Source organism: Panicum virgatum, chromosome 5N, assembly GCF_016808335.1.
Source record: "Panicum virgatum strain AP13 chromosome 5N, P.virgatum_v5, whole genome shotgun sequence".
In the NCBI taxonomy this organism is placed as follows: Eukaryota; Viridiplantae; Streptophyta; class Magnoliopsida; order Poales; family Poaceae; genus Panicum; species Panicum virgatum.
In genome coordinates, this window is record NC_053149.1 from 37231373 (window position 1) to 37241111 (window position 9739).

At 49.1% G+C, this 9739-nt stretch overlaps 1 long non-coding RNA gene across 4 annotated transcripts; it reads left to right on the forward strand.

The window, feature by feature from the left end:
- The first annotated feature begins 3846 nt into the window (after nucleotides 1–3846).
- Nucleotides 3847–8593, forward strand: LOC120673426. 4 transcript variants are annotated; one of them, XR_005674649.1, is made up of 9 exons: nucleotides 3847–4574; nucleotides 4977–5205; nucleotides 5358–5444; nucleotides 5757–5807; nucleotides 6415–6490; nucleotides 6577–6696; nucleotides 6798–6833; nucleotides 7159–7259; nucleotides 8356–8593. It is a non-coding gene; the product is annotated as an uncharacterized LOC120673426 (long non-coding RNA). The 4 variants fall into 4 exon arrangements; XR_005674651.1 differs by lacking the exon at nucleotides 3847–4574 and having other exon boundaries at nucleotides 4599–5205; nucleotides 5728–5807; XR_005674648.1 differs by lacking the exon at nucleotides 3847–4574 and having other exon boundaries at nucleotides 4601–5205.
- The last annotated feature ends 1146 nt before the right edge of the window (nucleotides 8594–9739 follow it).

Genomic DNA, 9739 nt, shown 5'->3' on the forward strand with positions numbered 1-9739 from the left:
GCGTTGCGCCAGGGAAGCGCGTACAACCCCTCGGCCAGATCGATCTGATTATCTGCTTCGGCACGGCAACCAACTTCCGCAAGGAAGTACTCACCTTTGAGGTGGTGGGGTTTCGGGGATCCTATCATGCCATTCTTGGTCGTCCCTGCTACGCCAAGTTCATGGCCATCCCCAACTACACCTACCTCAAGCTGAAGATGCCGAGTCCGAAGGGCGTCATCACCGTCGGCTCTTCGTTCGAGCACGCCTACGAGTGCGACGTCGAGTGCGTTGAGCACGCGGAGGCTCAGGCGGAGGACGAGGCCCTCACAGCCACCCTCGACAAAATGGCAAGCGAGGCCTTGGACTCCATGCACCGATACGCGGGAAGCTTCGAGCCCGCTGAGGGTATCAAGAAGGTGCCCCCGACCCGAATCGCTCCGACGACAAGGCGTTGCAGATCAGCAAATAGGAAGTGGTGCTCGTCGACTTTCTCCGCGCCAACGCAGACATCTTTGCGTGGAGCCCTCGGATATGCCTGGCATACCGAGGGAGGTCGCCGAGCACTCCCTTGATATCAAACCCAACTCCAAGCCGGTGAAACAGCGCCTGCGACGCTTCGACGAGCTCAAGCGCCGGACAATTGGCGAGGAGTTGCAGAAACTTCTGGCGGCTAGGTTCATCAAGGAGGTATTCCATCCCGAGTGGCTAGCTAATCCTGTATTAGTGAAGAAAAAGAGTGGAAACTGGAGGATGTGTGTAGATTACACTAGTTTAAATAAGACATGTCCGAATGTTCCCTTTCCTTTGCCACGAATTGATCAGATTGTAGATTCTACTGCGGGGTGTGAACTTTTATTCTTTCTTGATGCTTACTCCGGTTACCATCAAATCAAGATGAAAGAGTCCGACCAGCTCGCGACTTCTTTTATCACACCTTTCGGCATGTACTGCTATGTCACGATGCCCTTTGGCCTCAGAAACGCCGGAGCTACGTATCAGCGGTGTATGCTCCACATTTTTTGGGACCATCTCGGGCGCAACGTAGAGGCATATGTCGACGATATCGTTGTAAAATCCAGGAAGGCGGATGACCTGGTTGCCGATCTTAGGATCGCATTCGATTGCCTACGGGCCAAAGGGGTCAAACTCAACCCTGAGAAGTGCGTGTTCGGGGTGCCTCGAGGCATGCTCTTGGGCTTCATTGTCTCCCAGCGGGGCATCGTACCCAACCCAGACAAAGTCTCGGCCATCACTCGGATGGGACCAATCCGAGACTTAAAGGGGGTACAGAGGGTCATGGGATGCTTAGCGTCCCTCAGCCGGTTCATCTCACGTCTCGCGAGAAAGGCTTACCCCCTGTATCGACTCTTGAGGAAAACCGAGCGCTTCACGTGGACCCCCGAAGCCACAAGAAGCCCTCGACAGGCTGGAGGCATCGCTTACTCACGCATCCATTCTCACACCACCCACGGACGGCGAGCCCCTCTTTCTTTATGTAGCTGTGATGACCCAAGTGGTCAGCGCGGTGGTCATTGTCGAAAGACAAGAAGAGGGCCATGCCCTGTCCGTCCAACGGCCGGTGTACTACATCAGCGAGGTGTTGTCTGAAACCAAGACACGCTATCTGCAGATTCAGAAGCTGCTCTACACAGTGGTTTTGACTCGGCGCAAGCTGCGCCACTACTTTGAGGCCCATCCCGTCACCGTGGTCTCGTCTTTCCCTTTGGGAGAGATAGTCCGCAACTGGGAAGCCGAGGGTAGAATTGCCAAATGGTCTGTGGAGCTGATGGGAGAAACTCTCACCTACGCCCCCGCAAAGCGATCTAGTCCCAAGTCTTGGCTGACTTCGTGGCTGAGTGGACGGATACTCAGCTACCCCTACTGCAGATCCAGGCCGAATGCTGGACTATGTACTTCGACGGGTCGATGATGAAAACTGGTGCCGGTGCCGGCCTCCTCTTCATCTCACCCCTCGGGGAACACATGCAGTACGTGATATGTTTGCATTTCCCTGCGTCTAACAATATGGCGGAGTACGGGGCCCTCCTCAGTGGCCTCCGCATCGCCATCGATCTCGGCGTCAAATGCCTCGACGTGCGCGGTGACTCTCAACTCGTCATCGACCAAGTAATGAAAGAGTCTAGCTGCCACGACCCGAAGATGGAGGCATACTACAATGCAGCGCGCCGCCTCGAAGACAAGTTCGACAGCCTAGAACTCAATCATGTCCCGCGCAAGTACAACGAGGATGCCAACGAAATAGCCAAGATTGCGTCGGGGCGGACCACCATCCCCCCGAACATCTTCGCTCGCGACATCACCAAGTCCTCCGTCGAATTCAAGGATCCGACAGAGCCGGGCCCCTCGACCACCGGGCCCTCCGACGGGAACCCCCCGGCTAACGAGGCCGAGCCCATGGACATTGACTTCGGGACCACCTCCGCGGACGAGGCCGAAGCAATGGAAGTTGACGAGGCCCCCACTTCGCGAGATTGGCGCGTCCAGTACCTTGACTGGATGATTCGAGGGGTCCTACCCTCAAAGCGCGTTCAGGCACGGCGCCTCGCTAGGCGGGCCAAGTCCTTTGTTCTAATCAACAGCGAGCTATACAAGCGCAGTCCCTCGGGAGTCCTGCAGTGATGCATTCCCATCCCCGAGGGCAAGGAGCTGATCCGCGACATCCACGCTGGCGTTTGCGGCCACCATGCCGCGCCATGTACCCTCGTGGGTAATGCATTTCGACAAGGTTTCTACTGGCCCACCACGGTCGCCGACGCCACTGACGTCGTGCGGACCTGCGAGGGTTGCCAATTTTACGCTCGAAAAACACACCTCCCCGCGCACGTTCTGCAGACCATCCCCATTACATAGCCTTTCGCTGTGTAGGGACCGGACCTCGTTGGTTCGCTGTAGAAGACGCCCAGGGGCTTCACCCACTTGCTGGTGGCAGTCGACAAATTCTCCAAGTGGATCGAGGCTCGACCCATCAGCAAGATCAAATCCGAGCAAGCGGTTCTATTCTTCACCGACATCGTCTTCAGGTTCGGGGTCCTGAACTCGATCATCACCGACAATGGCACCCAGTTCACAGGCAAGAAGTTCTTGGCGTTCTGCGATAGTTTCCACATACGTGTGGACTAGTCGGCTGTGGCACACCCACAGATGAACGGGCAAGTGGAGCGTGCCAATGGCATGATCCTCCAAGGACTGAAGCCAAGAATCTTCAACAACTTGAACAGATTTGGCCGGAGGTGGCTCACAGAGCTACCCTCAGTCATTTGGAGCCTAAGGATGACCCCGAGCAGAGCCACGGGCTTTACCCCGTTCTTCCTCATCTATGGCGCCGAGGCCATACTCCCCACGGAATTGGAGTATGGGTCGCCTAGGCTCAAGGCATACCAAGAGCTGCAGAACCAGCGAGCCCGCGAGGACTCGCTGGACCAAGTGGATGAGGCTCGAGACGTGGCGCTCCTACACTCTGCGCACTACCAGCAGTCTTTACGAAGGTATCAGGCACAGAGAGTCCGTCGCCGAGACCTCGACAAAGGGGACTTGGTGCTGAGGCTTCGACAGGACAACAGGGGCCGCCACAAGCTCTCACCATGGGAAGGACCATACATAATCGCCGAGGTGCTCAAACCCGGCACGTATAAGCTGGCGAATGAAAAAGGCGAAGTCCTCACCAACGCTTGGAACATACAACTGCTACATCACTTCTATTTTTAGAATTCCGAGCTATTTGTACATTATTTATACTCGCATTCTCGATTTCCCGAAATAATAAAGAAGTCGCCCGTTCCCACCAACCTTCCCCGCGTGAACACAGAGAAAAACGCGCACCCCTGAACCCCAAAGTCACCCGTTCCGACCAATCCAGAAAAGGCCTTTCACACCGACCTGTGCACCCGTGACCGCACGTTCCGGCTGTCTTCTTTCTCTTACCTTGTCTACCGCACTGCCGCCGCCCCGCCGCCTCCACCCCGCGCCGCCGCCGCTGCCCACCCCCTCGCCCCTTCCCACACCGCCTCTGCTGCCTCGCCCCCTCCGCACCGCACCGCCGCCGCCACCACGTCCCGCACCGCTGCGGCGAGCGGATCGCCGCCTCCTCGCCCTCCCCCAGCCACCGCAGCCCGCCCCCTGACCCACCGCCGCTGGCCTTTGTGTGGCTCGTCGCGGCGAGGCGCCGGTAGCCCCACCGCTTCCACCGGGCGCCGCCACCTGCCTCACCCTTCCTTCCGTGCGTCCGGCTCTTCCCTTGCAGCGGGCCCGGCGGCGGCGAGCCCCGCCTGCCTTGGCCTCCGCCGCGCGGCAGGCACTGCTGCTCCCTCCTCTCTCTTCGCTCGTCCTCCTCCCAGAAGGCGGCGAGGACGTTGCGTCAGCGGGGTGGCGTCGGTCGCGGCCGCGCCCTGCTCCTCTGGCTCTGGCTGCCCACATCCCGCCTCCCTGCTCCTCCGACTCCCCGCCATGGGGGCTGCCGCTGCCAGATCCGGCCGCGGTGGATCCAGATCCAGCGGCACGGCCAGGCAGCTTGTGGGTGGATCCAGATCCAGTGCCATGGGGCGCACGGTACAATCCAAGCAAACAAGCAGCAAGTGTGTCACCTACCCCCCCCCCCCCCCCCCCCCCCCCCCCCCGAAAAATTTCAAGTGCTAGCCTTTTGGCACGCCAAATTTCACATGTTTATCTCATGAAGGTGTCAAGTCTCATGTCCCTTTTCCCTCAAGGCATCATAGTTACATATAGTTAGGGCCTTTTTGGAACATATGATTGTTTTAAAAAAAACATAGAAATAGTAAAAAAAAACTATGCAGGGTTAAAGTTGCAGGGAACTTAAAATCTTACATGGATTCAAAATGTAGGAGAGTTTCTAAAGTAGCCTTTGGATACAATACAGGGAAAACATATATACGAATCCAAACAGAGATAGACATAAAGGAAAGTTTTCATGAGGTCCACCTCATATTAGTTTTTCTCCAAAATTTCTATGAATGCAGACAGTGAAGCATGTTTTTGAATAGCCCAGGTCACTCCATATGCACTTGAGACATCAGACCTTCTTGGCATTCAAATTGATGCAGCCATAAATCCAGGTTTGTCTTTTATATCTGCTTTTGACAAAAAAAAAAACTTACACTATATCCTTTTGAATAGCCCAGGTCACTCCGTATGCACATGGGACATCAGACCTTCTTGTCATTCAAACTGATGCAGCCATAAATCCAGGTTTGTCTTTTACATCTGCTTTTGACACAAAAAATGCCCTATGATTCTGTTATTCGCTATACAATGAATTCAGAGCATTGACTTATTCTGCTTGAGACCGATTATTCATGGAATTGATGAGCTGCTTTTTGTTGTCCTGATCTTTTGTTCAGGAAACAGTAGTATTATTGGCAATGTTATTCCAACTACAATGTTATCCCATTTCTTAAATGGCTATAAGAAAAATGGAAAGTACACAGGTAAAGTATTCTTTCTTTAAAAATTATAAGCAAGCTAAAACCATATCTACTTTACCAAATTAATTGTAGCTATTGACGTATTACAAAGTATTCATAGATGTGCTTGCATAAGTTTGTTTGTACATTCAACCAAACATTACAAATAGATGCTACACCAGTTCCCGAGTGTGCTAATATTGAGTCCGCATTACATAGTAAATTTGTGTTGTAGTACTCTGTTTTTTTTTACGAGTGTACCTGCAGCTTGTTGAAGCCATGCTCAATGTTTTCTAACTATATGTAGTATTTCCTTGCTTGGGTGTCTCACTTCAGAAATTGGAAAATCCGGCGTTGCGTGAAAGCTTGAAGGTACCTTCAAGTGAGGTATGCTATCTGTATCTGATGAATTTCACCTTGTAAACATTGAAGCATCGAGTATATCGCTTTCCAAAAAAAAAAATCAAGTATACTCTGGATCTCTGATGCACACAACTCGACATGGTTCAGCCTGCCTTTTCCTTCTTAGATCTATATAATTTGTGGTTCCACCCAGCATTTTACATATTGCATATTCCCTAAGCGTCAGTGGGTAGGGAACTTTGACGAATCACTGAAATGCATATTCCCTTTTAATTTTAATTTAAAGAAACAATAGATGATATCCGTGCTTTAGATAAGTTAGTTTATTATTTGTGTCACTACAACATTTTCCTTCAATCAAAGAATTTCCTTTGCATTTTATTATTTGTTGTCATGGTTGTGTCTCCAATTGCTTTGCTCTTGGCCGCCGACCCTAGAAGCTATGCCTGACATGTTGTGCCTAATTTACAGTTGCAAATTCATGGAAGTAATACGCTTGCTTTTCTGAATATGAACCAAATGAAGTGTCAAAACCGCTTCCTCAATTTTGAGACATGCTTCCTATCCTTTGTTTTGATAGTGAATGTTTGCTTGTTTAGTATAGTATACTCAAGTTCCTTTCTCCTGGCAGATAACCATAGGCAGAGGACCATTAATTGGCTAGATATCACTGGAGGACTCTGCTGCATTTGATTCCACAACAAAGGGTATTCTTCAGATCAGGAATGAAATTCCTCTGCAGGAGCAAATTGCCTTTTGCAATTCATCTGACTACTAATGCTGTTCCTATCAGGAAGCTGTCAAAAGGAGATCTGTGTCGGTTGCAAGATCTGGAAGGAAAACCACCCGGTGTAATGGGATGGTGGCAAGATCAGTTACATTTGTTGAAAATCATGACACAGGGTCAACTCAGGTATAATAGTCCTTCTGTCATCCTTCTTTGGTCTGCACCAGCTTAGCCATGTTAACATTTGCCAAGTATTCATGTGCTAATAGAAATGCTCCCAATTTCAGGGTCATTTACCTTTTCCATCTGATCATATTATGGAGGTATAGTGACTCTTTTATCAATTTGGTTTGACCACTGGACCCCAACAAAGAAAAAAAATGAGTTTCTTGCTCCGCCACTACCGGAAATCCCAAGATTACCGAGTGTTCACATGTTTGCCGAGTGTTTTATTTCGGGCACTCGGCAAACAATCTATTTGCCAAGTGCCAACGAAAAAATAATCGGCAAACAAGGATGTTTGCCGAGTGCCAAGGGATGGGCACTTGTCAAACAACCCATTTCTGAATTTTTTAAAAGTTTTAGAAATAGCAAACAAAGTTTAAAAATTATGAGATTTGGCAAGATGTCATAATATCATATGTGTAGGTTGTGGGGGAAAACATTGAGGGGGTTTCGCACACTTTGTCACTACATGCTTACAAACCGATACATCTCTGGAGAAGAATAATAGAGTTGAGAAGGATCCGGTAAGATTTGGAGTCAAATTGATGGTTGAATTGTTGTTTGAGTTCAAAACTTTTTGTATAGGCAATAGACAACATAGATTGCTTAACATGAAATTTTGGTAGTTTTTCAGGTCCATTTGGTATTTTAAATTATTTTTTCTTAATTTTTTTTGCCGAGAGTATTTTATTTGGCACTCGGCAAAGTCTCTCTTTGCCGAATGCCACAAAAATACACTCGGCAAAGCCTCTCGGACATATTTTGAAATAGAATTTTTGGAGTGTTTCAAAAGATCTCGGATGAAGAAACTCACAACATCAAAGTTGTAGATCTAAAAAAGTTAAGAAACTTTGTAGTTCACGACTTGTTTATTTGAATTCATTTAGGATCTCGAATATGTGTTTGAATTTCTCAAATTTGAAATTCAAATTTTGCAAATGACCTCGGATCAAAAAACTTACAATATCAAAGTCGTAGATCTCGAAAAGTCACGAGACTTTTAATTCAAAATGTTCTTATTTGAATTCGTTTAGGGCCTCATACAAACAATTTAATCTTGGGTTAGTATAATATGTAGAGAATCAAAATGGAATCCATACACATGTGATGCAGGGGTGGAGTGGTAGAGGAGGCTACACGCGAAGCATGAGGTCACGGGTTCGAATCACAACACGCAATTTAACGTGAAATAATAGCGCGCCGACTTAATGACGTTGGATGATTGTTGTGGTTACTGGGTAAAAATAATAGTTTTTGCTATTTTTAAATGCTGTTTTCTGATTGGATCCGAAATATTTGCCGAGTGTCCGAAAAAAGGCACTCGGCAGAGGTGTATTCGCCGTCACTTTTTTTACCAAGCCCGGTTTGCCGAGTGCCGCACTCGGCAAACCCTTTGCCGAGTGCAAAAGGGTCTTTGCCGAGTGTATTCGACACTCGGCAAAGGCGGCCAGTCCGGTAGTGCGCCGCTGACTATTGTAATTTCATAAATTTTAATTTCCATTGTTTTCTTATCGCTTGTGTGCCCTCCCAAATCATAACTTCGTTTTTTTTAATTTGACAATATTGTTAAGTAATTACTTTTCACATCTAGAGCTAACAAGATGTGCCTTAAAATTTCAGGGACACGTTATGTGCGGTGGGAATTTCAAGTTCTAAAATAGTGATTTCTAGATGTTCTTAGGTATTGCTCTATAGTTCAGCAAAATAGAAATACAATATGTACATTCGAGGATATCCGCTATGATCATCGTTTGCATAATATTCTTATTGTTTCGATTCATTATTAATTTATTATGCGTTCTAACTACGTGAACACTGAGATTATCGGTGGCAAAATATTATACGCAAATACCTGCTACTATCCAAGTGTAGTGGACTTCTTTTACATCCAATTTGTGCGCCAAACAGTCATTTCGCATGTATTGTTATGAGAACCTTCTATGCTGCTTTAAAATTATTTTTCTTAGGGACAATGGTGGTTTCATTCGCTGCTCAGCAGCGTCGCTTTCTTCAGCTCAAACAAATCACGCCTCTTATACGCTTAATGCACGCGCGCGTCAATGACGCGCCTCATGCACTAGTGAGATGGAAGGTGTGTGTTCGGGAGTGAAGTTAACGAGAACCAGAAGCTCCCAAAGAACGGGACAGGATTCAGGGATGGCCCTCAGGTGGGTAGGCTAGATATTTATTAGGCCACTCCCACTGGCTGGTGCCTTAAGGTGATGTCTTAGGAGAAAAAGAGCAATTTAGACACCACCTTTCAGATGCATAGTGTCTTCAGGTGGTGTCTTAAGCAGAGAAAAAAGAAAATAATAGCTAAGAGTATCTCCAAGAAGCTCTCTATTCAGCCCTTTATTCTGAAATATAGGATTTTCCCACAAAAAAAACATCCCTCCAACATCCTATTGATAGGATAATCCTAAACAGACACTACTAGAAAACAGCTCATTCGTCCACGACAATTAGTACCGGGCAAGCTTTAGTCCGGTACAAATGTTGGCACGGAGCCATTTTAGTACCGGGCCCAAATTTATAAGCCCCCAGAGCAATTTTAGTACCGGGCTAAGACACCGGCTGGTACTAAATGTCGCATTTTAGTACCGGCCTGTGTCTTGACCCGGTACTAAATATATCTTACCCTCTTTAGTACCGGGTGAAACCCTCACCCGGTACTAAAAGGCAACGTTCCCTCGGTAGCTCCACTCTCTCTCCCCCCTTTATCTTGAATCCTTATCGTCTCCAAACTCGCACTGGCTCCTCTCTCTGGATCTCTTCTTCCTCTTCCCTTCATCTGCCGCCCTGGCCGTCGTCCTAGCTTCTCCTTCCTCTCTCTAGATCTGCATTAGCGGACGCGAGCCTGGCCACCGGAGGCCCACGACTCGGGGGGAGGCCGGCGGCGCGCGGCGGCCCGCGACGCGGTGGGAGGCCGGCGGCGCGCGGCGGCCCGCGGCGCAGAGGAGGCCGGCAGCGCGCGGGGTTGGCGTGGCGGCTCGCGGCGGGGGAG